The following is a 12,628-nucleotide window of genomic DNA, read 5'->3' on the forward strand; positions in this document are numbered from 1 at the left end:
ATCATTTCAGGTGTCTTTGCCACATATGGAAGTCTGTCCAAGGTGATTAATTTGAAAAGCAATCCACAATTACCATGATAAGGTTCTTCCCTTTGGAAAGAGAAAGATATGTGACAAAGTCCATGGAGATCTGCCCCCTTGGACTTTATGGAACAAACAATGGTTTAAGGAGCCCCTGAGGTTGGGGTGGAGCTTCTTGCTCAGGGCCCACACCTCGCATACCAGCACGTATTGATGGATCTCCCTTGCCATTCCAGGCCACCAAAATCATCTATTAATGAACTTGAGAGTCCTGTCAATCTCAATGCATGTCCCCATTGAAGAACCTGAGACCAGACAGGACTAGGAACGAACTTCTGACCCGGAGAGCCATTCTGAGGAATCTCCCCTTGTGCCTGAGCTTTGTGAACAAGTGTGTCGGTCCCCCAACGATTTGACGCTACCACCTTAGCTTGTTCGGATTCATCAAACTGACGGGGCAAACATCTGGCTTCTGCTTCTTGGATCCCAGTGAATAGGACAGGATGAAATAAAACGGTTAAAGAAATTAGATCACTGGGCCTGCTTGCAATTCAGTCTCTTGGCTTCCTGAATATAAGCCAGGTTCTTGTTGTCCATCCAAATGATAAAAGGGTTCTTGGACTCCTCAAGCCAGTGACACCATTCATCCAGACCCATCTTGACCATGAGCAGCTGTCTATTCCCAATGTTATAATTCACCTCTGTCAGGGACTGTTGCCTGGAAGAGAACACACACAGGTGCAGATTATTGACTGAAAGTGTCCGACAACGCTGCACCCACTCCGACATCTGAGGTGTCTATTTCCATGATGAAGGTAAGGTCTGGATTAGGTGCGACCAAAACGGGAGCCTTCATGAACCACTATTTAAGCTCTACAAAAGCAGCCTCCACCTCGGTAGTCCGAACAAAAGGGCTCTTGGATCTCTCAGTTAGTGCTGTCAGCGGAGCTGCCACAGAGCTGAAGTTTCTGACAAACTTTCAGGAAAAGTTCGCAAATCCCAGGAATCATTGGACCTGCTTCGCATTGGATGCGATCTCCAACTGACTGCATCTTATTAGGGTCCATCTTAAGATTGCCATCGGAGATGATGAAGCCCAAAAAAAATGGTGCTACATGAAATTCAGACTTCTCCAGATTGAAGTAAAGTCCAGATCAAGAAGCCTCTATTGGATATCTCTAATGAAAGGGTTACGTTCCTCCACGGACTTTGAGAAAATTGGGATCCAAGAAGTCAAAGATGTACTTACGAAGAGTATCTTGGAGAACATCTTTTAAAAAGTCCTGGAAATATTCCAGGCCAAAGGGCATGACGCATAGTGCCCTTTCGGTGTGTTGAATGCAGTCTTCCACTTGTCAGCCTCCTGTATGCGAACCAGGCTGAATGCACTCCACAAGTCCACCTCTGAGAATACTCTTACTCCCTGGGAGAATCTCAAAAGCCGTGTTCATGAGTGGAAGAGGTAATGATTCTTGACCATTATGTGATTCAGCCCTCTATAATCAATGCAAGGCTACAGACTCCCACCCTTCTTCTGTATGAAGAAAAAACCATCACCGGCTGGAAAAGTGGAGGGCCAAATGAATGCTAGGGCAAAAGCCTCTTTAATATACTTCTCCATAGTGCTTATCTCTGGGTCTGTGAGCACGTATACCCCGCGGAGGACACTTGGGTCAGTGTGGTGGAAGAGTCGAGGTCTTTCCCTTACTGAAGGCCTCTTCCAAATCCTTATAATCAGGAGGGATTTCTACCAGCCTGGGTGCTGCAATTACCCCTGAAGCTCCCTCCAAGGATGATTTCTGAGACTTCATTGGTAGCAAGGCTGTTTCAGCAAACCCCAGGGTCTCCCCTATAGGTTCAAAGAGTCTTTAGTGAAAACAGAAGCCAGATCACAGCTCAGATTCTCATCTGTCTCCTCAGACATCAGCAGTGAAGTGAGACAATGGTTCCTGGAACTAGGTTCCAAGAATCTCTGTCATAGAGCCTTCCCCTTAGTCAGGACCTGGAAACTGGAGCCCCTTGGCTTAGCCTCTAGAATTCCATACTACTTGGCTTACCTCCTTGGTTTGCTTCTAAACTAGAGATCTCATTGCAGTGCACTCCTGACTGAACTGGGTCAGGACTTAAACAGGCCAACTGGCTGTAGCCAGCTTGTCTTCCCTTGAAGGCAAGACTGGGTTTCCTGAAGGTTCAGGGTTACACTGAGCAGAAATTTGTCCTCTCATTCTCGAGAGAATCTGGGGGTCAGAACACTAAGATGAAAACAAACCCATTTACAATGTCTGAACCAAGAGGGCATTCTCTCCTCTTCCCTGTCCATGGATAGGTTATGTTAAGACACCCAAGTGTTAGGGATATGAGTCAATAATTTAGAAACTAATGTCTTCCACATGATCCTCTGTCCTCATTTGCAGAACTGTTGCTGGATCTGCCCGGAACACAGCGGGCAGTTGTCCAAGAGAGTTCTGGGCAAGGATTGACTCAACTCTTGCAGTGGTGCATCAAGCTGACGAGTGGTTCCACGATCCAGTAAATTACCCGTTGCCCGAGTCCACAAAAGCCTTCACCTGCCTCAGGTTCTTATCACAGGTAAACTCCACCTTCAGCACAAAACTAGTCTGTGTGAGGTTGAGCATGGTGGCTGCTACCATCACAGTCCTCCTGACACTGGACAGCCTTAGCAGCTCTGCAGGTGGCTGCAGCTTTGCATATTCAGTGCACAGGTAACCTGCATCTCCACAGAAAAGGTTAACAACCTTGACTCTACCACTGGGGCTTCTCATGGGCGGAGAATCTAGTGCAACCAATCTGCACAGGTTCAGCTGGATCTTGAGCAGGTGATAGATGGGCTGGTTATGGTCTGAGGTTGGAGAGTGGAACAACAATGTGCTGAGTCTGGGCTCAGGCTAACCCCCCTCAACCTCATGATGTAGTATTACTTTCGTTCTGTCAGACGATCATTCAGATGGACGGACTGGTCGATGAGAACCTTCAAGTTCTTTGCTGGCTCTCCCAAGGCTAGGGCATCCTTCAGTTTATCTCAGAGTCCAAGCATGGTATAGCATGACCAAGACTTCTCTGTTCCAAATCTGAAAGTTGATCGCGTCATTGGCTGCTAACCATTCCCCCTGTTGAACCTTCATTAGTGAGCTTCCAGCTTCCCTTGCAGTTTCCTGCAGGTTACACATCTGTGAAGTACGTCCCTTTTGCCAATCACCTTTCCAGCTCTTAGCTTCACTCCACCCCCTCTGGTCTTCTCCTATCATTTCGCTTTCCCCCCTCCCCCTCCTACTTTCAAATCTCTTACTATCTTTCCTTTCAGTTAGTCCCGACAAAGGATCTCGGCCCGAAACATCGACAGCGCTTCTCCCTATAGATGCTGCCTGGCCTGCTGTGTTCTACCAACATTTTGTGTGTGTTGTTGTTTTAAATATATACAGTATTTGTTTCCTTTTTGGCATCGCATTTACATCAGAAATACTTGCAAAAGTAAAACTACAACAAACTATATTACATTAAAATACGACATATAGTCAGAATCTACCTACGCCATCGACTGGCTTTAAATACACCACAGAAGTATCCAGCAACTCTTTAAATAACAAAGAACATAAACTTTATCAATCGTCATTAATTTTAACAAAATCAGCATTAACATTTCTATTTCAACATATCGATTATCTTATGAACTTACAGCGTTGCTTCTATGATGCTTCTTAGTGCATAGAATGAAAACTTATCTCGCGCTGATCCTGCACACACAAGCCCCCTCCTTCCCATTTCTCCAAACCAGTATTTACCCACAAGACGTGGCGAAACCAGGTGTGACGTCATCGCATGCCGCGATACACCACAGACAACAAACTTACTTTCAACAACCTTAACTTTAACTAGAAAATAATTACAAATGAATAACTGAAGCGAAAGTACAATAAAGCTAAACAAATCCCTTAAGGCAACACACTCCCCGCTTGACCTTCGTAAGGTCACAATGAACATAATACAAATTTCAGTCTCTAAATCAGTCCTTAGGTAGGAGTAGAACAACTTCTGCAACTGGCCTTTGGTAAGTTCTCACATCACCTTGGTCGGAAGTTTTCATCTCAACCTTCCTGACATGTCCATCCCTACCAGGGAATGTGGCAGTGATTCTGGCCATTGGCCAGCAGTTGCGGGCGATCTGCTTGTCCCTGAGCAGGACTAAATCTCCAACTTGAAGATTCCTGTGAGGTTCTGTCCACTTTGGTCTGTGTTGCAACAAAGGTAGATATTCTTGTCTCCAATGAGACCAGAACCGATTTGCAAGAGCCTGAACCTGTCTCCATTGCTTTGTGTACAAATCCTTATCAGAGAAGTCCCCTGGTGGAGGGGGAGCTCCTGCCTTCTGCATAAGGAGCATTGATGGAGAGAGTATAAAGGGGCTTTCCGGGTCAGAAGAGACTGGTAGGAGTGGTCGTGCATTTATAATGGCTGTGACCTCTGCCATTAGTGTGCACAGTACTTCGTGGGTCAGTCGGGTGCGGTGCTGCAGAAACATTGAATCAAGGATCCTTCTGGTGATACCAATCATCTGCTCCCATGAGCCTCCCGAGTGAGAGGCATATGGTGTGTTGAACTCCCAGTTGCATCCCTGCTGACTGACGTACCTTTTCACCGCTTTGTCCATCCCGAGCTCCTTGGACGCTCCAACAAAGTTCGTGCTGCAATCTGACCTTAACTGTTTTGCAGGGCCTCTTAGTGCAAAGAAGCGCTTGAGAGCGTTAATGCAGCTGGATGTATCCAGATATTCAATGACCTCAATGCGTACCGCTCTTGAACTCATGCAGCTGAACATGATGGCCCACTGTTCACTTTCTGCTTGTCCTCCTCTAGTGCATCTAGTGGTGAAAGTCCAGGGACCAAATACATCGAGCCCCACATACATGAAAGGAGGGCAGGCTTCAAGGTGTTCTGGTGGGAGGTCCGCCATACGTTGAGCTTCCAGCTTCCCTCGCAGTTTCCTGCAGGTTACACATCTGTGAAGTACTGAATTGATCAGTGTTTTGCCTCCCAAGATCCACAGTCCCGCTGCCCTGATTGCTCCCTCTGTCAGATGACGGCCCTGATGCCTTACCTGTTCATGGTGATGGCGAGTGAGCAGTAAGGACACGTGGCTGTCTTTGGGCAGCATTACTGGGCTCTTTTCTGCAGCTGAAAGGTGAGAGTGTATTAACCAGCCTCTAATGCAAATGAGATCGTTCTTCAGGATCGGGTTGAGTTTCCTCAAAGGGCTGTCCTTTGGTATTGGTTTCTTAGCTTGGAGGGCTGAAAACTCCCTTGCAAAGGCTGCTCTTTGAGTTGCTTTAAGGATGACGTCCTTTGCCCGGGCCAATTCGTCCACAGTGCGAGGTAAGTTACATTTGTGCCATCCCTTGCATTTACCATTTTGGGATGAGTGTTTGTGTGATCTGGCCATGTGAATGAGGAACTCAAGTCCTCTCACTAAGGAATTCAAAGTGGAGAACCGCTGAAAGCATTTGGTGATACACATTGATTCTTCGAGGTAGGTGGCTCCTGTTCGCATTTGCGGCCGAATTTCCGAGTCTCTTTCGGGTTCGATCAGCTCAAATGTCTCGCTCATTTGAGTTTTTTCCTGATACAGGAAGGGGGGTCTGGTGAACCAGGAAGTCTACGCTAGACAGGATGCAGGTAAGGATTTCGATGCATGGTCTACAGGGTTATCCTCGGTACGTGCATAACGCCATTGTTCAGGCTTTGATGACAGGCGGATGCGTTGTACTCTATTATGAACCTACACATAGAAATGTTTTGATTTGTTATAAATATAACCAAGCACTACTTTGCTATCCGTGTAGAACTTGGTGTCATCCAGCTCTAGGTCTAGCTCGTCCTGGAGAAGATCCGCCATTTCCACGGCCAGGACAGCTGCACACAGTTCAAGCCTTGGAATTGTCGGCTCGGACTGAGGTACGAGCTTCGCCTTACCAGTTACACATCCTACTTCAACATGACCATCCTTCCCAACTACTTTCAAATAAGCCACCGCACTGATGGCCTTGGTTGACGCATCCAAAAACACGCACAATTCTCTGTGCGCTGCCTCGGTGAGTGAGGTCACAGTGTACCTACAAGGGATATGAAGCTGTTTTAGATCTTGAAGTGAATCTCTCCAAGCCTCCCATCTGCTTAGCTTGTCTTCTGGTAGGGGAGTATCCCAGTCAGAGAGCTCAGAGGTAAGTTCCCTGAGAAGGGCTCTTCCCTGGATCGTAACTGGCGCCAGTAGACCCAAGGGATCGAAAACACTGTTGACAGTGGAGAGAACTCCATGGCGGGTGAATGGCTTGTTCACGGTCGGCACGGAGAACATGAATGTGTCAGTCGTAATCTCCCAAAGGAGGCCCAAACTCCTTTGCGTGGGTATGGTTTCTCCATCTAGATCTAGGTCCTTGATTGCTGGAGAACAGTCATCATGTGGAAAGGCATCAATGACTGCCTGACAGTTTGAGTGAAGACTGACTGTCCCAGTGTCTTGTTGGTTACCTTACATTTGTTGAAGCCTTGTCGTGCTTCCTTGATACAAATAAAGCTTGTGCAGGGTTGAAAAATTGAATGGCGGCCAGTCTCTAGCACATTGATCTTGAGTGTGTTAACTGTCGGTTTGTGTACATTGCCAAGGCACACCTCTCCTATCACCACCCAGCCCAGATCCAGGCATTGGGCAAAGGGGGCGTCATGTGATCCATTGACCTGCTGCCTGACCTTGTGCACCTGGAGAACATCTCTTCTTAGTAGCATGAGTATTTCAGCTTTTGGGTCCAGTTCTGGGATGTGCTTGGCAATGTGGCGGAGATGTGGCTGGTGTAGCACTGCACTTGGCGTGGGGTCTCGGTGCGGTTATTCAAAATTTCATTGCACTCTAAGAGCGGAGGGAGACAGATGACAACTTTACCATCCAGCGACTCGAGCTGGAAGCCTTCTGCCCTCCTGCTGTATGTTTCCATGCTGCCTGAGCAAATTCTAAGGTAGTATGGGAACTGCTCACTCTCAATGTTGAACAAGTCAAAGAACTCTGGTCTGCCTAGTGAGCGATTGCTCTGATCGTCCAGAATTACGTAGGGTTTGATGGCCTTGTCTTTGGCTCCCTTAGGGTGCACCTTAGTGAGGCAGATCTTTGAGCAAGAACGGCTTGACTGACCTTGACCACAAACTTCTGCGCAGCTCGAGCTGACAACAGTTGTCCTGGAGTGATACTCTCCCTCCCCGCCGTCCTGTTGTGAGGGTGAAGGAGCTTTGTCGGTTTGTGGTAACAGGCCGGGGTGCATGGCCCCCTCGTGATTAGTGCTGTTACATTCCGAGCACTTCACAGGGATCGTACACTCTCTAGCGAGGTGAGAGGTAGAGGAACAGCATTTAAAACATTTTTTTTCTCCTTGAGAAGGCCCATTCTCTTGTCAAAGGGTTTTATTCTAAACGTTCTGCATTTTTGAGGGGGTGGGGTTTGTTGTGCAATAGTCAGTTCTTGCTAGGGTCATTGTTAGTTGCAGAGACCTCAGTTTTACGCACCGAGACAAGTTTATTGATGTTAAAGTTATTCAAAGTGGATTTGACTGGCTTGGTGTGAGTTGTACTGCTACCTTGACTCATGAGGCTAGAGTCGTTTCGCTTCTTCGCCTCCTTGCACACAAACCTAGTGAAATACTTAAAGGGAGGAAATAGACCACTATTCTCTTCCTTATACTCTGAGCCAACAGACACCCATCTCTCCTGCAGCCCAAATGGAAGTTTGTCCATGATTGGTCTAATCCCGTATGAAGTATCTAAATATGACAGGCCAGTTAAATAGCCATCTTTATTAGCGCCTTCAATCTCCATGAGTAGATCTCCGAGCTCTCTTAACTTAGTGTGGTCCTTGGCTGACACCTTAGGAAAATTTTCCAGATGTCGAAATGGTGCCGTTTCAATTATTTCAGGGGCCACATAGCACTCCCGAAGTCTCTCCCATGCTTTGCGTAGGCTAGCTTGGGGTTGTTGATGTACACTGAACGTATGCGTTTCACCTGTTCACATGATTCTTTTCCCAGCCATTTTGTTATAAGATCCAACTCTTGGGTTGCTTCGAGTTGGACTCCACCGATAGTGTTGGCGAATGAGGAGTACTATGCACGGTAATTTTCAGGCTTATCAAACTGGTAGTCCTGAAGTGACGAGATCACGTCATGCTAAATACTGTGCCATGGGTTCAACTGCAAGAGGCACGCTGGCTGGAGGAATATGTCGGCGGGCCAATGACTGAGGGTGTAGGTTAGTTATGGAATTTGCTGATCTGAATTCAGCCTTTGCCTCTTCTCTTGCCTAATCTGGTCAGTTTGGTGTCGAGAAGTATTTGTCGTCAGCCCTTTCTTTCTTGAGTTCGTCGCAAAGTTGCAAGGGTAAATTATTTTCCTCAGATGGATGTGATGCAATTGGACTTCTCTTTGACTCCTCATGAAATGGGACATTAACAAATAAGTATGGAGAGGAAGAACGACTCTTTAAGTCCTTTTGAGATCGGACGTAGTCGCTAATGCGTTCCACTCTGGTCTTTTCTGAAGTAGATTTTACTTCATCTAGAACGTGCATTTCTTCAGTGCTTTCTAATATTTCTGCTTCCACTTTGGTAGCTTTGGCTTCTCAGCGTAGCATCAGCACTTCTAACTCTGCTTCTATCCTTACCCTTTCCATTTTCAGTTTTGCTTCCTGTTCAGCACATGATGCTCACAGCTTGGCCATTTCTGCTTTAGCTCTTGCGTGGGCAGTCTTATTTGTTGATGCCCTCCTGCTCCTGATGCTGGATGGCAACGACTTGACATTGGATCGCGATGCCATCATACCACTTGTTGAAACATCTGATAATGCCGCCTTTTCACTGTAGTGTTCTCATTCAGGTGTAAAAACTCTGAACCAAACACTGAGGTAAACCGTAGTTAATGAAGCAGGATCCCAGTAAGATTAACCGTATACTGTTCACTCTTCCACATTAACGTATAGTGAAAACTGTTGATAAAACAATACAAAATATATACAGTATTTGTTTCCTTCTTGGCATCACATTTACATCATAAATACTTGCAAAAGTAAAACTACAACAAACTATATTACATTAAAATATGACATACAGTCAGAATCTACCTATGCCATTGACTGGCTTTAAGTACACCACACAACTATCAGCATTAACATATCAATTATCTTATGAACATGACATTGCTTCTATGATGCTTCTTAGTGCGTAGAATGAAAACTTTTCTCGCGCTGATCCTGCACACACAAGCCCCCTCCTTCCCATTTCCCCAAACCGGTATTTTCCCACAAGACGCAGCGAAACCGGGTGTGACATCATCGCATGCCGCGATACACCACATACAACAAATTTACTTTCAACAACCTTAACTTTAACTAGAAATTAATTACAAATGAATTACTAAAGCAAAAATGTAATAAAGCTAAAGAAGTGCTTTAGGGCAACACAAAAGGCATAGGCTATTTTCTAAAGTTGAAAACCCTGAGGGGTAAAAGGACTTGGAAGACCTCATGCAGGAGGTTAATTTGCGTGATGAGTTGGTGGTGTGGGGTGCAAATACAATGTTAGCATTCATTTCAAGCAATTTAGAATATGAAGGGAAGGATGTAATGTTAAGGTTTTATGAGGTGCTAGTGAGGCCTCACTTAGAGTACTGTGAACAGTTTTGGCCCTTATCTAAGACAGGATGTGCTAACAGTGGCAAGAGTTCAAAATGATTCTGAAATTGAAAGTCTTATCTAATAAGGAGTGGTTGATGCCTCTGAGCCTGTACTCAATGGAATTCAGGAGAATGGGAGGGGGAAGCTCATCATAACCTACTGTTGTGTCCGTACGCAACTACATATCAAGCAAGTAAAAGCACAGATGTAGGAGATGGTTTTAACTGGTATATTCACATTGCAGCAAGAGAGAGCAATGTGTTTGCTGTGGGACACACTTTTTTGACTGTGTAGGTCTTTAGCATCATTGAGATTTTCTCTAATGGTATCTTAGATAACAGTCCGTTGTGGCCAGCCTCTGGAATTATGAACAAACCTGACCCTGTATCCAGCTCCATTTTCAGTTTTAAACCAGACACATCTATTGTGATCCAGATGATTTTGTGATCTGCTTCAGTTATTCTATGCAGTTCTAAGCATGACAGCTCACCTTTGTCAAACACGATGCTGTCTGATTCTGTTTTACATTCAGTAACTTTATGCATTTGCTTAGTTTTGTGCTTGAGACTTTTCACTCGATAGTGTTTTTGTCTGCCTTGCTCACTCTCTCTCTGTGACCTTGTCTGACACTTTCTAGAGGCTTTTTCTTCGAACCAATGGTCATTTGCATCAAGGGGAAATTTGCCACATCGATAACATTTTTAGCTTTTTGCACCATTCAGGGACATTGTGCATTTCACAATCTAACCTCCTTTTCTATACCTGGGGGTGCAAGCGGGGGTTGCTCCTTTTCTGTAGTTCTGCTGCATCCTTTGCTGCAGTCTCTGATGATATTGCAATAGTCACTGCCCATTATAAGGTTAGTTCTCTTTCTGTCTCATTTGAGTGCTTTGACTATGCACGCCACATACAAGCCTAACCCAGCAGCAGAAAATCCATCTTTAAAGTCACAGCACTGGGAAAGCTTTCGTCTTTTGACTGGTTCCTTTTGTAACACCTAAAGCTCTCAGCTATTACCAGCTGTTTAGGGCCCAAGTGACTTTGTAAAATTGTAACAATTTCATCAAACATCTTGTTTGCTGGCTTTTCAGGGTTACTAAGTTGTGTAAGCACTTGTACGTTCTTGGACCCATTATGTCAAGAGGTGTAGGGGCTTTCTTTTGCCCCTCCATGTTGTTTGCCTTACAATACAGTTCTGTCCTCTTGATATATGACTCCCAGCATTTATTAGCACTATCAACTTTCCCAACTAAAGCCATCGTCATGTTATTTTCAATTTAAATTCAGTGCGGTTTTCACTGTTACTCACAGGTCCTTTGGCTTTCTCATGCTGTGTCACTGTTTCATCCCACAACTGTCGGTGCAGTTAGTGGTATTTTCTGACATTCATGTTCGTACCCATCATCAATTTGTTGTCTCTGTGCACAACACAACTATATATCAATTAAATAGAAGCACACATGGAGTCATGGCTTTAATTGGTGAACTCACGGGGAGGGGAGGGAGAGACGAATGTACATGCACAGACAATACATAGTACTAAGGGTTCTTTGCTCTAAAAGAACTAGTTTCATACATTACACCTATAAAATGTTGAAATGTGGATGTGGAGAGGATGTTTCCTGGGGTCGGGGAGTCTAAGCCCAGAGGACACAGCCTTAGAGTAGAGGGACATACATTTAGAATGGAAATGAAGGAGAATTTATTTAACCAGAGTGGTGAATCTGTGGAATTGATTGGCACAGGTGCTGTAGAGGTGACATCATTGGGTATATTTAAGGCTGAGTTTGATGGTCTTGATTGTCAGGGCATGAAGGGATATGGGGAGAACCTAGGAGACTAGAGTTGAGAGTCAAATGGATCATACATGAAAAACTGGCAGAGCAGGCTCAATGGTGTCTGTTCTTGGCGTCCATTATTATAGACTCCTATCACTCAGGACATGCCTTCTTCTCGTTGTTACCGCTGGAAGTGCATAAGCCAGAAGGCACATGTTCAGTGATTAGAGTAACAGCTTCTTCCCCTCTGCCATCCAATTTCTAAATTGACATTGAACCAAAAAAATTCTACTTCACTCTATATAATTTCTATTTTGTGTTGTTTTTAATCTATGTACTTGTATCTATCTATATTGTGGTGAGCATTTGGTCCATAATGACAGACCCTTTAACTCAACAAAGGCTTTATTGTGATAAACGCAAAACAGACCAGGCACCATGACCCAGAGAGTGAACCCAACCAGTATCTTACAGACAGAGGAGGTGACCATCACCCCGGTTACATTCAGGGTGACCCACAAATACACAAGTGAATAACTGGAACTCTGCGCCCCCCCCCCCCCATAATCCCACAAAAGCATCTTAACACAAGAACAATAAACAGTGCCAGTCAGAAGAAATGCAGGGGCGAGCTGTAGACCAGGACCCCAACCCCAACCCCACCCCCAGAGCATCACACTGCCCGCACCCAAGGGGTCACCCATCCCCAGCAACCCCAGAGTCCATAACTAAGTCCAGAAGCCCTGGTGGGCATCAACACTGCCGCCTGTTTGTGTGAGACAAAAGGCAGGGCACCCGAAGTGTCACTTCCTTCTTTCAGTCTCGCTGGGTCAGTTGCGGCCAAGTGCCAGCACGCAAACATAAGGAAATCTGCAGATGCTAGAAATTCAAACAACAAACACAAAATGCCGGTGGAATGTAGCAGGCCAGGCAGCATCTATAGGATGAAGTACAGTCGACGTTTCGAACTGAGACCCTTCATCAGGACTAACTGAAAGAAGACATAGTAAGAGGTTTGAAAGTGGGAGGGGGAGGGGGTGATCCAAAATGATTGGAGAAGACAGGAGGGAGAAGGATGAAGCTAAGAGCTGGAAAGTTGATTGGCAAAA

At 45.5% G+C, this 12,628-nt stretch overlaps 1 long non-coding RNA gene across 1 annotated transcript in view; it reads right to left on the reverse strand.

The window, feature by feature from the left end:
• LOC132393724 (uncharacterized) overlaps window positions 1-3,786 on the reverse strand; it is a 52,533-nt gene extending 48,747 nt beyond the window's left edge. Inside the window, exon 1 of the long non-coding RNA XR_009512055.1 lies at window positions 3,716-3,786. This is a non-coding gene — a long non-coding RNA (uncharacterized LOC132393724). The remainder of the gene's footprint in view (window positions 1-3,715) is intronic.
• Window positions 3,787-12,628: the final 8,842 nt, after the last annotated feature.

This window comes from Hypanus sabinus, chromosome 5 (genome assembly GCF_030144855.1).
Source record: "Hypanus sabinus isolate sHypSab1 chromosome 5, sHypSab1.hap1, whole genome shotgun sequence".
Classification (NCBI taxonomy): domain Eukaryota; kingdom Metazoa; phylum Chordata; class Chondrichthyes; order Myliobatiformes; family Dasyatidae; genus Hypanus; species Hypanus sabinus.